At 49.1% G+C, this 12380-nt stretch overlaps 1 pseudogene; it reads right to left on the reverse strand.

Annotated features, from left to right (window-relative positions):
* Window positions 1-1432: 1432 nt before the first annotated feature.
* On the reverse strand, window positions 1433-3610 carry LOC149328547 (uncharacterized; annotated as a pseudogene).
* Window positions 3611-12380: the final 8770 nt, after the last annotated feature.

Raw genomic sequence — 12380 nt, forward strand, 5'->3', positions numbered from 1 at the left:
AGTGTGTCGACGACCTGACTTAAAGACGATCGTAGCGTCGAATTCTTGCAGTCTTAGAGCCCGCCGCGCATGTCGCCCTGCAGGGTCTCTTAGATTGGTCAACCAACACAGAGAGTGATGGTCTGTGTCCACCTGGAATGGGCGTCCATACAGATAGGCTCGGAACTTTGTGATCGCCCAAATTACTGCGAGACATTCTTTTTCGGTGGTCGAATAATTGGTTTCTGCCTTCGACAAAACACGACTGGCGTATGCGATGACACGCTCGGCTCCGTTCTGATGCTGAATCAAGACGGCCCCGAGGCCCGTGTTACTAGCGTCAGTGTGTACCTCAGTCGCGGCGTCCTGATCAAAATGGCCTAGTACAGGGGAAGTCTGCAGGCGCAGTTTTAGATGGTCAAATGCAACCTGCTCTTCATCAGACCACTGGAAGTGGACGGACTCTTTCGTGAGGCGAGTAAGCGGCGCGGCGATATCCGAAAAGTTGGGAACAAAGCGTCTGTAGTAAGCGCAGAGGCCCAGGAATCTCCGCACGGCGTTATTGTCCGACGGCGTCGGAAAGGAAGCGACGGACACTGTTTTATCGGGATCAGGACGGACGCCCTCGTGACTTACGACGTGACCCAGAAACTTCAGTTCGCATTAGGCAAACTGGCACTTTGTAGGCTTGAGGGTGAGGCCGGCGTTTCTGATGGCCTGCAGGACAGCTTTTAGGCGGACCAGATGTTCATGAAACGTGCTTGAAAAAATGACTACATCATCCAGGTAGACAAGGCATGTTTGCCATTTGAGGCCGGCGAGCACGGTGTCCATAACGCACTAGAAGGTCGCAGGAGCTGTACAGAGTCCGAAGGGCATCACCTTGAACTCATACAGTCTATCCGGGGTGACGAAAGCCGTCGTCTCTCTGACGCGCTCATCCACTTCTGTCTGCCAATACCCGCTTTTAAGGTCGATGGACGAAAAGTAACGGGCATGGCGCAGGCGATCAAGAGCGTCATCGATGCGCGGAAGTGGATATACGTCCTTCTTCGTGACTCTGTTGAGGCGCCAGTAGTCTACACAAAAGCGTAGGGTGCCGTCTGTTTTCTTCACCAGCACCACCGGAGCAGCCCACGGGCTGTGAGATGGTTGAATAATGTCATCGGCCAACATTTCACGCACTTGATGTTGTATGGTTTCACGTTCTTTTAAAGAAACCCGACAAGGTGACTGACGAACAGGATGGACAGCGTCGTCGGTAATTATTCTGTGCTTGGCTATTGGCGTCTGGCGAACTCCTGGTGACGTAGAAAAGCAGTCGTGGAACTCACCCAGCAGAGCGACGAGCTCGTCTCTCTCCTGAGCAGAGGGTTGTGGTGCAATGCTGACACCTGAAGGCGGCACCGAGTGCTGGGGAGAGGGCGGACAAGAAGGAGCCGCAGACAGGGTCTCAGCGTCGACAGGGGCGCTGAGGCGCTCGATAAGGCCGATTACTGTGCCCTTTGTGAGGTGCTTCGGAGCGCTGCGAAAGTTCGTGACGAGGACTTGGGCGCAACCAGAGTGAAGCCGCGTGACACCTCTAGCAACACCAAGACCCCTGTCAAGAAGCAGCTGCACACTACCCTCAAGAAGAACTTCGCCAGAGGCAACCGGTGCGGACTCGACCAGCAGGAACATGCTCGAGTCAGGCGGCAAAATCACGTGGTCCGCTAAGATACGCGCCTCGGAGAACGTCGGCTCGGAGCTCGGCGGGTCAAGGCAAGGTCGACGAAGGGTGAGGCGGCAGTCGGCGAGGTCGATAACAGCGCCGAACTCAGTCAGAAAATCCATACCGAGAATAATATCTCTCGAGCAGCGCTGCAAAACGACGACGGTAACGGGGCACGTGAGACCGTTAATCTCAACACGAGAAGTGCAGCGGCCGACCGGGGTAACGAGGTGGCCTCCGGCGGTTCGGATTTGTGGGCCATCCCAGTGCGTGAGTACCTTGCGAAGGCGGCGGGACAGCTCCTCACTCACAAAGGAATAGTCGGCGCCGGTGTCTACGAGGGCGGTCGTGGCGTGGCCGTCAATAAGCACGTCAAGATTATTGTACACCGGGCGAGCAGAGGCGGCTATAGGATCGGCGGAAAGGTCGTCGGTCGGTGAGGGGGAGCGGGACGTCGTACATGGAGGCTCTTTTACAGATTGTTGGTCTGCAACGCCACCTCCAGGCGTCGCCGGGCTTAGTTTTCCCGACGAGGAGAAAGGCTACCGCGGCGGTCGCGCAGAGGGGAATCGAGGCGGCGCGGCGGCGGCGAGCGAAACGCACGACGAGAAGGCCGCTCAGGTGGTGGGGAATGGCGCAGAAATTCCTCAATTTCCCGAGGCTGTTCGCCGTACCTGGGGCGGGGCGCATCTCGTCGGAATCCGCGAAGACCGAGCTCACGATAAGGGCAGCGGCGAAAGATGTGACCGGCTTCCCCGCAGTGGAAACATAGCGGACGGTCATTGGTGAACCTCCACGCGTCGGCCTTGCTTGGCCCACGCTGTTGGAGACGAGGGGTGGAAACAGGCGCATGAGGTGACAGGGGCTGCAGAGGGAGGACGGGTGGTCGAGCGGTGGCGGCGACGAGCGACGGACGACGGAGGCGTACGTCACGGCGGGCTGTGCCGGAGGAGAGGTGAAGGCACAGCGAGGTAAAAGTGCACGTTGCACTTCTTGGACGACCTGCGTGAGGGGGGATGAAGAGGAGCAAGTGGCGGGTGGCAGACACTTCCGGAGTTCCTCTCTAACATCTGCGCGGATGACCTCTCGTAGGTGCATGGTGTCGACGGGTAAGCCACCCGGGAAAGCCGGGTGGTCAGCGCAAAGACTGGAAGCAGTAGAAACTCCAGCAAGCCGACGGTAATGATCTGCTCTGGCTGCCAGGGCGCGCTCGATGTTAGTCGCCTCGGATATAAAACCGGCCACGGTTGTGGGAGGATCCCGAATGAGACCGCCGAAAATGTCGGACTTTACCCCTCGCATAAGAATGCGCACTTTCTTGTCCTCCGTGGCTCGGGGATCGGCTAGGGCGCTAAGCCGCAACACGTCTTCGACGAAACTTGTGACGGTTTCATCGGGGCCCTGGAACCTGGTTTGCAGGATGTCCTCTGCGCGTTGACGGCGATGCTGGTTAGGAAAAGTGAGTCGCAGTTGTGCCTTGCAAGTATCCCACGACGTAAGGGTGTGCTCGTGGTTCTCATACCAGTGACGGGCAGTGCCCTCAAGGCAGAAATACAAGTTCTGCAGGCAATGTTCCCCAGTCCAGCCGTTGTGGCGGGCAACGCGTTCGTAGTGCCGAAGCCAATCGTCGATGTCCTCGGAGGCTTCGCCACGGAACGGGAGAGCTGAACGAGGAGCGACAGGGAGGTAAACCACGGCAGGCACGGGCGAAGAATCTGTCTGCTGGCCTTGGCTCACGGTAGATCGAGCCATGTGCAGTGCCGGTGCGGACCTTGTGGTAAGGTGTGGGAGGAGACCGAATTCGGGGCCGAGTCCTTGAATTCGCCGGCTGGCACGTATCTCGGCCTCCTCAGCAGAGGGGCGGCGGCCGGGGCTGGGAATGGAACTGTGCGAAGCAGGAGGAAGGGGATGACGTCGCATAAGACGGCACCTCCCACGCAATGGCACAATGGTAATGCGATAGCAGCGCCTTTCTTTGAATGGGTCCAGGAATTATCCTATAGTATAGTCAAATACAAAACCGTCTAGTGCTACTAGATTTTTCGAAATGGTTTGGTAGGGTTATGAAAGATAAATTAATTATTAAACTAAACAGCATACCCGATCATGACTCAATAGTTAACTGATTTAGCAACTAATCTTCAGACAGAATACAGTTTGTTGAAATTAACCATCACGCCTCTCTTATAGTACCGTTTGTGTCTTGTGCACCGCAGGGAAGCGTCTTGGCTGCTGTTTTCCTCTTTACTTTCATAAATGATATAGCGACTGATCCTAACATTAATATAAGACTCTTCGCAGATGACTGCATAATTTATTGGAAATTGCGAACGATGATCATGAAGCTCTTAACAACGGTGTAGAAACTATAACTAAATGGTTCATTGACTGGCAGGCGGCATACCGATACTAAATATGCAATTTGACAGGTTCTATCAAGAAGGAAAATTACCATGCTCAGTGTGCTTTTAATGACACACTGCTCACGCAGCCGCTGAGCATTTGTATCTTGGCGTACTAATAACCTAAAGCCCAGGTGGAATGCTCACGTCGTTGGAGTCACTTCAATAGCTCTAAAAAACCTGTCTTTTAAATATATATTACTGACTTTCCCTTTTCAAAACTAAGCTATGTGGCTGCCATGTTTTAGTGAGATCTGTTGTCGAATGCGCTAACGCCAGTTGGTTTCCTTGTACCATCCGTGGTATAGCTAAACTTCAAGGTGCTCAGAAAAAAGGGATCGGATTTATATTTCAAAAAATACAAAATGCCTGATTAGCCTTCTGAAATAATCAGTAAAGAGGGAATCAAATCGCTGCAGACTCCTGCAAAACTTGCGCAGCTGAAAGTCGTTTTAACTAAGTAATAGACGTCCGAAACTATGCTGTACTGAATATATTTCCCTCTCCGAAGCAAGACAAACGCTTCCTAACATTCGCAAGCGTTAACGAAGTATCATTTCCATGCTGACTTCATTACAAATCTAATTTTGCCCACTAGTAATTACAGTATGAAGCAGATTGAGTCCACCTATTACAAATAGTTCATAACTGAAAAATTTATACTGGTGCTGACAATATGTCCTGTTGTTAGCTACGATTTCTCCGAGTGCTTATGTTTCGTCATTATTACACCCATGCTTATGTAGTTTTCACATGCTTAAACTTGTTATTGCAACTCTATTCCGTGAGGAAAGCTGACTACCGATACTGGATTTATGCCTTCGCGCAGTACGTTCATAAAATTTCTTGTATACTCCCGGTCTGTATGTTCAAATCAAAAACCGTCACTCCGAAGTTTGTCATTCTTTGTAATTGGTGGCGAATGCAACCTTACTTTAAGTGCTTTTTCATCCTATACATCACACCTTTGTTGTATTGGCGTTTCATAATTTCTTCTTTTTTTCTTAACATGCTGGCCATTTGCTCCTCCTGTTAATTCTAGAAAGCTATATTTTAACTCAACTATAAACTCCCGCCAAATTCACATATGAGACTAGTTGTATATATAAATAAGAAAAATGAATTAAATTAGAAAGATTCATTAATTCCACGGCTTCTTTACCACCTTTTACCCACCTACGGCAAGTATAAGTTGGGCACAACAGTACTAATTTTTTTCTTCTACTTCGAAGCACTGAGTAGAATTCCTTGACTAGTTTTCGCATCCATTTTGGAAGTGTGAATGCCTTCCTTCTCTCTAACTGGGTAGCTGGGAATTTTTTGCCCGGTTTAGTCTCCTCATGACCACTTTCAAGTTACTTTGTTTCTATATGGAATCTGGAATATCTATATGGAATATGGAATCTTTCCATATTGCACTAGTTGTGGCCGCTTACCAAGCGACGCAAGGTAGCTCCAGCAGCCCTTGCCTCCTTCGCGCGTACAAGCCGGCCGCTTCCAACAAACTAGCAAGCGTCTGCCGCGATGACACTTGGGCCCTAGAACCCCGCCGATTGACGCATTCCCCAGCCCCTCTGACTAGGCAGCTTACCGTGACTAACTGCACTCCCACACCAACGGAAGTGCTTTCTTCTACACTCTCCCCTTTCTCTCCCCCCCACTGCAAGAAACCTTTACTAGTCTCCACCCAGCAATTGCGTTGAGAGATTCCTTGTATGCGGGGCTCCCACGCCCCTAACTAACGCAAACCTTTAACAATGCTGATTATTCCTACAAAGTTAAGTCTCTTCGTATGTCTAAAATTCTTCAAGCCGTATTTTATTTTTGGCATTATTGTCTTTCACAATTTGCTTTTGGGGACCAAATCTAAGAAGGCATTCACAATATCTAAAGCTGCTTCTTTCTGCAAAGTGTATGGAACAGTATGCATCTTTATGACCCTATCTTAGAAAACGTTTTTAGCTGTGAGCCTTGACAGGACAAAGGACTTAGAGATCCAGCGATACAGCAAAGGTTTTTCAAAATACAATGAACTCTATACGTCGCCTCCAAGACACCAAAATATTCCATCTGCACAGCATTATTCCGCACGGCTCCCCGTCGTTACGATGCCAGCGCCTTGGCCGCCTAGAAGCAGTTTACATCAATCAAGTTTGCAAGTTTTAAGCGCATCTTTAGAATGTACGTTCCTCAGCCATCTGGAGAGGCTGCACTTTAGGAGTCTCTGCTCTTTATTCGAACTGATAGATCAATGAATATAAAATGTGAAATAAAAATATCACTAGTGTATCCGATTGGCCAATATCTTGTCTCTAGGCATACTGTTCTATGCTATTGCTTAATATCAAGGACCAACCGCTTGTAGAATGATTTTCATGCGCTGCAGGCCTAAGTTTATTTCTGCCTGCAGTTTGTACAAATTGCTTTGACGCCGCCAGACAAACGAGAGTTTTTCGCTCTCCGGGACTGAAATGAAGAAGGGGAGTTGATTTTCCCGTTAAAATGGATTTCCAGACTAGTTGTATGCCCTGCGTAACTCTTACGCGCAAAAATAGCAAAATAGATGCTACGACAAAGGGACCTTCAGCTATGTCTCTGCAATCTACAGTTTAAATCATTGAATACGTGTACAGGCTAGTTTAAATGCTTTCAAATTTGTTTCGTCCTTCCGTCCAGACCATGAGAAAGCTCCGCAAGATAAATTACACTCCAGATAACTCCTACATGTCAACGCATTTCAAATCAGGGCGCCTTAAATGCGAAAACGGATGCATGCGCGGCGACTTATACCTCTCGTATTGGAGCAACTCTCGTGTTCGTGGTCGTACATGGAATTTTCGCTTTCGGAAAATATTGTTCTACGTTTACTGTTGAAAGTCGATGGCTTATTGGAAGGAAACAACCCTATACCTGTGCTTCCATTTCAGCCATGGGCGTCCGGAGGGGGGGGCAAGGGGGGGCGGCTGCACCCCCCTGGAAAATCACTCACTCGAACCGTGAGTGATGGCCGCATGTCAGGGGCGGCGGTGCGCTCAGCCAAAAGAGTAAAAGCGGCCCTGCTTCCACGCTTTGGGTCACATCTGCAAAGTGCCGCGTCCGGGGACGCGTCGTTGCAGACATACAGCGGCACCGGCGAGCATGTGTTTCGAGCCGTCTTGAGATGTGTGCCTGTTTCTTTGATCTCAAGAGAGATAGCGACACGGAGGCAGACAGTGCACACCCCGGCCACCGATGAATTCTTCAGGAGGGAGGGACAAATCAGCCGTGTCCATCCCCGCTTTGTCGGACTGCTCAGGGGCAAGCGGGCGATGAGTTGGCGCCGCCGCCGCTCGCTGTCTCCTCCGATCCACGGGAGAGCGCAGTTCGGTACAAGCGCCGCTTTCAGAATTTTCGGCAAAGGGGATTAGCTGCTTTTGTTCACGGCGACGCAGTCTCCAGAGGCGCCCCCACACCAGCGTTCCTTGCGTCTTCTCCGGAATCCAGCGCCTTTGGTCAAGGCAGCCCGATGGCGCCTGCCTGGCTCGCCTGTCAACTCTGGCTGGGCCTCAAATCCCAACAGCGCCCATGTACTGTGCGATGTCAGTGCATGGTAAAGAGACCGTCCGTCCCTCATAGCCTGAGTCGTTTTGGGGCTCTGAACCTCATAAAAACACACAAAACAAATTTTCCGACCGGAGTGGCGAGTGTCCCTTCCCCTCGGAAGTCGCGCGGCGTTCCTTGCGTGTGCGCGCCTCTTTGTTTGTGCTTCGGTGTTTTTAGTGGCCGGTTGTCAACGAAGCTGAGAACAACCAAGACAGCGGACGAGAAAACGACGAGCGGCGAGTAGTGTGTGTGCAAATACTCGACTGTGCGGTTGCGCGAGCAAGATGGAGCGAGGTGTATGAAGCTGCGAGCGTGCATTTATCTTGTAAATAAGTTTTCGATGCATACATAGTCATTTTTTGTTTTCAACGTACGCATTCAACCGTTTTTCCAATCAATGTGTATATATTTTTAACACTACCAACCCCGAGGAACTCCATAGCCAGCTTTGTCTCGCGCGGTCCCGAATGATGGATATTCGACGCTTCTTCAAGCGTCAGCGGTTGTCTGACGAAGCATTATCCAAATGCGCCCCTGCAGATTCTGGTGTGACATGTGACAACGGTGTAGCATTTGAACAGAGTGATGCAAGCTTTTATCACCGGACAGTAGCTGATGTCGTCGACTCCATGGAAGGGACTCTGTCAACAGTGAGTTCAGGTGATGCAGCAGGCCGAGATGATTCCATTTCTCCTTTCTTGGGATTCAAGTCCGGATTTGGCCAGAGCGATGCAACCTTTCATCACCGGACAGTAGCCGGCGTCGTCGTCTCCATGGAAGGAACTCCACCAGCGAGCTCCGGTCACGCAGTAAGCCGAAACGATTCCCTTTCTCCTTGCTTGGGATCGAAGTCCGGAGACAACATCAAGAAAACAAATAACTTGCCTCAAGAATATGACTTAGGAGAGTTTCTAGGCAAAGCTAAACTCACTGGCATACCGGACTTTTTGAAGTTACGTCTTCTTACTAAGCCATGGTCGCCAAATGTCACATATGATTTTAAGAAGGATGTAACACCTGGAAAGAGGCCTTTTCGACATCAGTGGCTGGGAGATTACGCCCCCTGGCTTGCGTACTCAGCGACAGCGAAAGGCGCCTTTTGTCGTTTTTGCGTCATTTTTCCTCCGCGTGTTCACCGGGGTACTCAAGGTAGTTTTATCGTGCGCGCTTTCAGTAACTACAGAAAAATGCACGAGGCGTGCAGGGATCACGTAAAATCCCAATGGCACCAGGAGGCAATGACGGCCTCACAGAACTTTATGGATGTGATGAAAGGCAAGCAGCTACCCGTTGTACAGCAGCTGAACAGAGCACTGCACGCGCAAGTTGAAAGGAACCGTGAGAAACTATTTCCAATAGTTTCCACCATTGTCTTTTGCGCGACGCATGACTTGCCGATTCGCGGCAAGCAGTCCGATAGTGGAGTCTTCAATGATCTGCTTGACTTTCGTGTAGAAGCTGCAGATAATCTACTTCAGGAGCACTTCGCTTCTTCTGCTGGCAATGCCAAGTACACTTCTGTCCGCGTCCAGAACGAGATCATCACAATCTGTGGCGACATCCTGAGAGAGCAGATAGTTACCGAAACTAACAAAGCGCTTGCTTTTTCCGTTCTTGCTGACGAAACTGCAGATATTTCAGGAAAAGAGCAGATGTCTATAGGCGTTCGCTTTATTGACAAGGCGGAAGTCGAAGTGTGCGTTCGAGAGCAGTTTTTGGGATTTGTAGAGCTGGAGCAATTAAACTCCGCTTGCATCGCCGCGGCAATCTTGAAGCTTTTGACGAATGTCGGACTGATTCTTTCGAACCTCGTTGGACAGGGGTACGATGGATGCTCTACAATGGCTGGAAAAGAAGCTGGAGTGAACAAAATTATACAAAAACAGTTCCCGAAGGCACTATTTTTCCACTGTGCAAGTCACAAACTAAATCTCGTCATCAACGATTTGAACGACATCTCTGAAATTCGAAACACAATTGGGATAATCAAACAGACCATAAACTTCTTCCGCGAGAGCGTGCTCCGGAGAAAATTGGTGCCCGACATTCCGATGCTGTGTGAGACAAGATGGTCTGCAAAGTACAAGTCTATTAGGATCTTCTCTCAGCATTACGTGGCCATAGTCGAAGCACTCGAGCAGCTCGCGTCCACGGAATCATGCTCGAACGCTGCAACTAGACAACGAGCTCACATCCTCTACTGCGCAACAACAAGCTCATCTTTCATCGTCTGCTTGCATATTGTAGCGAAGTACAGCGCTCGGCTCGAACCAGCTACGAACATTCTGCAAGGTGTATCCATGGACTTCCATTCTGTGCATGGCCACATCACTGAGCTACAACGTATTTTTCGCGGCCACCGGACAAACGCTGTAGAGGAGTTCTCTAACATCATGAATGCAGCAAGGGAGGCAGCCAATCACTTAAATGTGGTGATATCTGTACCAAGACAAGTCTCTCGTCAGGTCCACCGAGACAACTACGGGATTCAGTCGCCAGAGGAATACTACCGTGTGGCAATATATGTGCCGTACTTGGACTCCCTTACTGCTTCTTTAGCTCGGCGCTTTTCTGAAAGCAATGAGAGGAGCTTCAAACTTCTCCAGCTGCATCCATCAAAAATGAAGCACTTGAGCCGTGTTGAGTTCGCTGTTCTCGCCGAAGAACTCCAGTGCTTTTACGGCATCGACAACTTCAAGGAAGAGGCCATCTCTTGGTACGAGATGTGGTGCAACAAAACTGGGGACCCATCAGAAATAACTTACTGCGAGCTTCTACATCAGGCCAAGACATTCTTCCCTGGTGTTGCAAAAGCCATTGAGGTGGCTCTGGCTTTGCCAGTTACTACCTGTACGGTCGAACGCTCCTTCAGTACAATGAGGAGAGTGAAAACGTGGCTACGCTCAACGATGACAAACGACAGACTGGACGGCCTTTGTATGATGAGTGTGCACCGAGAGCGTGTAATGAAGCACAGAAATGAATTTATCACCAGTGTCATCACGCAATTCGCCCAGAAAAATCCGAGGCGTCTACAGTTTCTGTTCAAGGAAGACTGACTGAGTGACTGTCGTTGCGTGTTTGTGAACATATTGTGCTGTGTGCTGGTCATCAATCCGGGTGTGTCGAGAACCCGTATGCAGCAAGACTGAGCACTCTTCTCCACGAAGTGATAGTATCTTTTTGCATTTTTATTAATTTTAATTGTTTCTTCGTTGATAAACTCCAATGTATCTCTCCTAGCCTCGCTTTAATTTGCTGTTTGTAATTTTTCTTTCATGTGTGTATTTTACTTATTTATTTTATTTGTATATAAATAAATAAATTTACTCCGCAAATAGTGCCTTTTTGCTACGAACATACCCCCCCCCCTCCGGCGCCAACAACCAATGGGGCCCCCCCCTGCAAAAAATTCTGCGGACGCCCTTGATTTCAGCCATACGAGTTCGAGAAAACCTAACGGAAGAAAATACACGGCTAAACTCACAGCAACATGGCTCGTGTAGGTTAACTTGTAAGAGAGTTCTCCGCCTGTTATTTCATGCATCTAAAACTGTTCTGTATTGCTCCTACACGTAATACACGTACTGCCATAGAGGAAAACATTTTGAATTTTGTAGTGCAAAATATGTAATGTAATGTAATTCGTGTGTTCATTGCAAAGCCGTACCAGCAGCTTCATTCGCTGGTCACGGTTTTAGAGTGCTGTAAAACATTCAGTAGAATACCTAATTCAGCCATTATCTCGGCAGGCGGGGCGATTAATATTTGAAGAATCGTGGAAGAGAAACACTAATACCGTGTTCAAGCCATTAATACCGCATTCATGTTTGGCAGTTTGACATGGAAACATTTGCTGCAGAGTTCAAGTAGAAGCATTTAAGAACAGTAAGTTCTGAAGGCTTGAATAGTGAGAATTTAGTTTTAATCTAATGCATTCTGTGTTACATGTATGTGCTATGTTCCCTTCATAAAACAGCATAATTTCTGCGCCTGGTTTATGCACCATCCACTATGCAGATTTATATTACTTAGTGTTTTCTTCGTTTTCTGCGCCCTCGACGTTTCGATCGGAAGACCGGTCTTCTTCAGGAGTGATTTTACTTTGTTAATGCATCCCCTTTTATAGGGGTGGGCACAGACAGGCAAGTGGGAAACACAAAGCACATAGCAGAAAAATACACATAAAAATTATTAGAGAAAGTGCGACCCACACGAAAAAGAAAAAGTGCGAGGGACAGGTACTCAGTAAGAAAATACTACGTCCAGATGCGGCCTCTGCTTTGTTAAGCACCACAGCTTGATTGACAGGCGTGTCAAGCTCCGAGATGCTCGACAGGGTGCGTGGCCGTGCAGTAATTTTCGTAGAAAAATGCGGGAACTTGTCCCTTCTCCTGGTCGCGAGGGCAGGAAAAAAAAAGAGAAGAACCTGACTCTCCAACAGAGTGTGCAAGCAAGAGAAAGAAAGAAAACGTGAAAACGAAAAAAGCAGGGAAGAAGCCTGGGAAGGAAGAAAAAAAAAACAACTTTAAAGCAGTGCTTTTTCTTCGCACTCAGCAATAATGCATCCACCCCAGGTGGAGCGGAAGTATCGGAAGGAATGTCAAAAATGTAAGCTTACATAGTAAAATTAAAAAGAAAAAAAAAGAACAAAGAATGTGGCGTTCGCGGGACCACAAGGTGAGCAGACCGGGGGGGGGGGGAAC

The sequence above is a fragment of the Amblyomma mixtum genome, chromosome 9, assembly GCF_055824585.1.
Source record: "Amblyomma mixtum isolate Tamu chromosome 9, ASM5582458v1, whole genome shotgun sequence".
Taxonomy (NCBI): Eukaryota; Metazoa; Arthropoda; class Arachnida; order Ixodida; family Ixodidae; genus Amblyomma; species Amblyomma mixtum.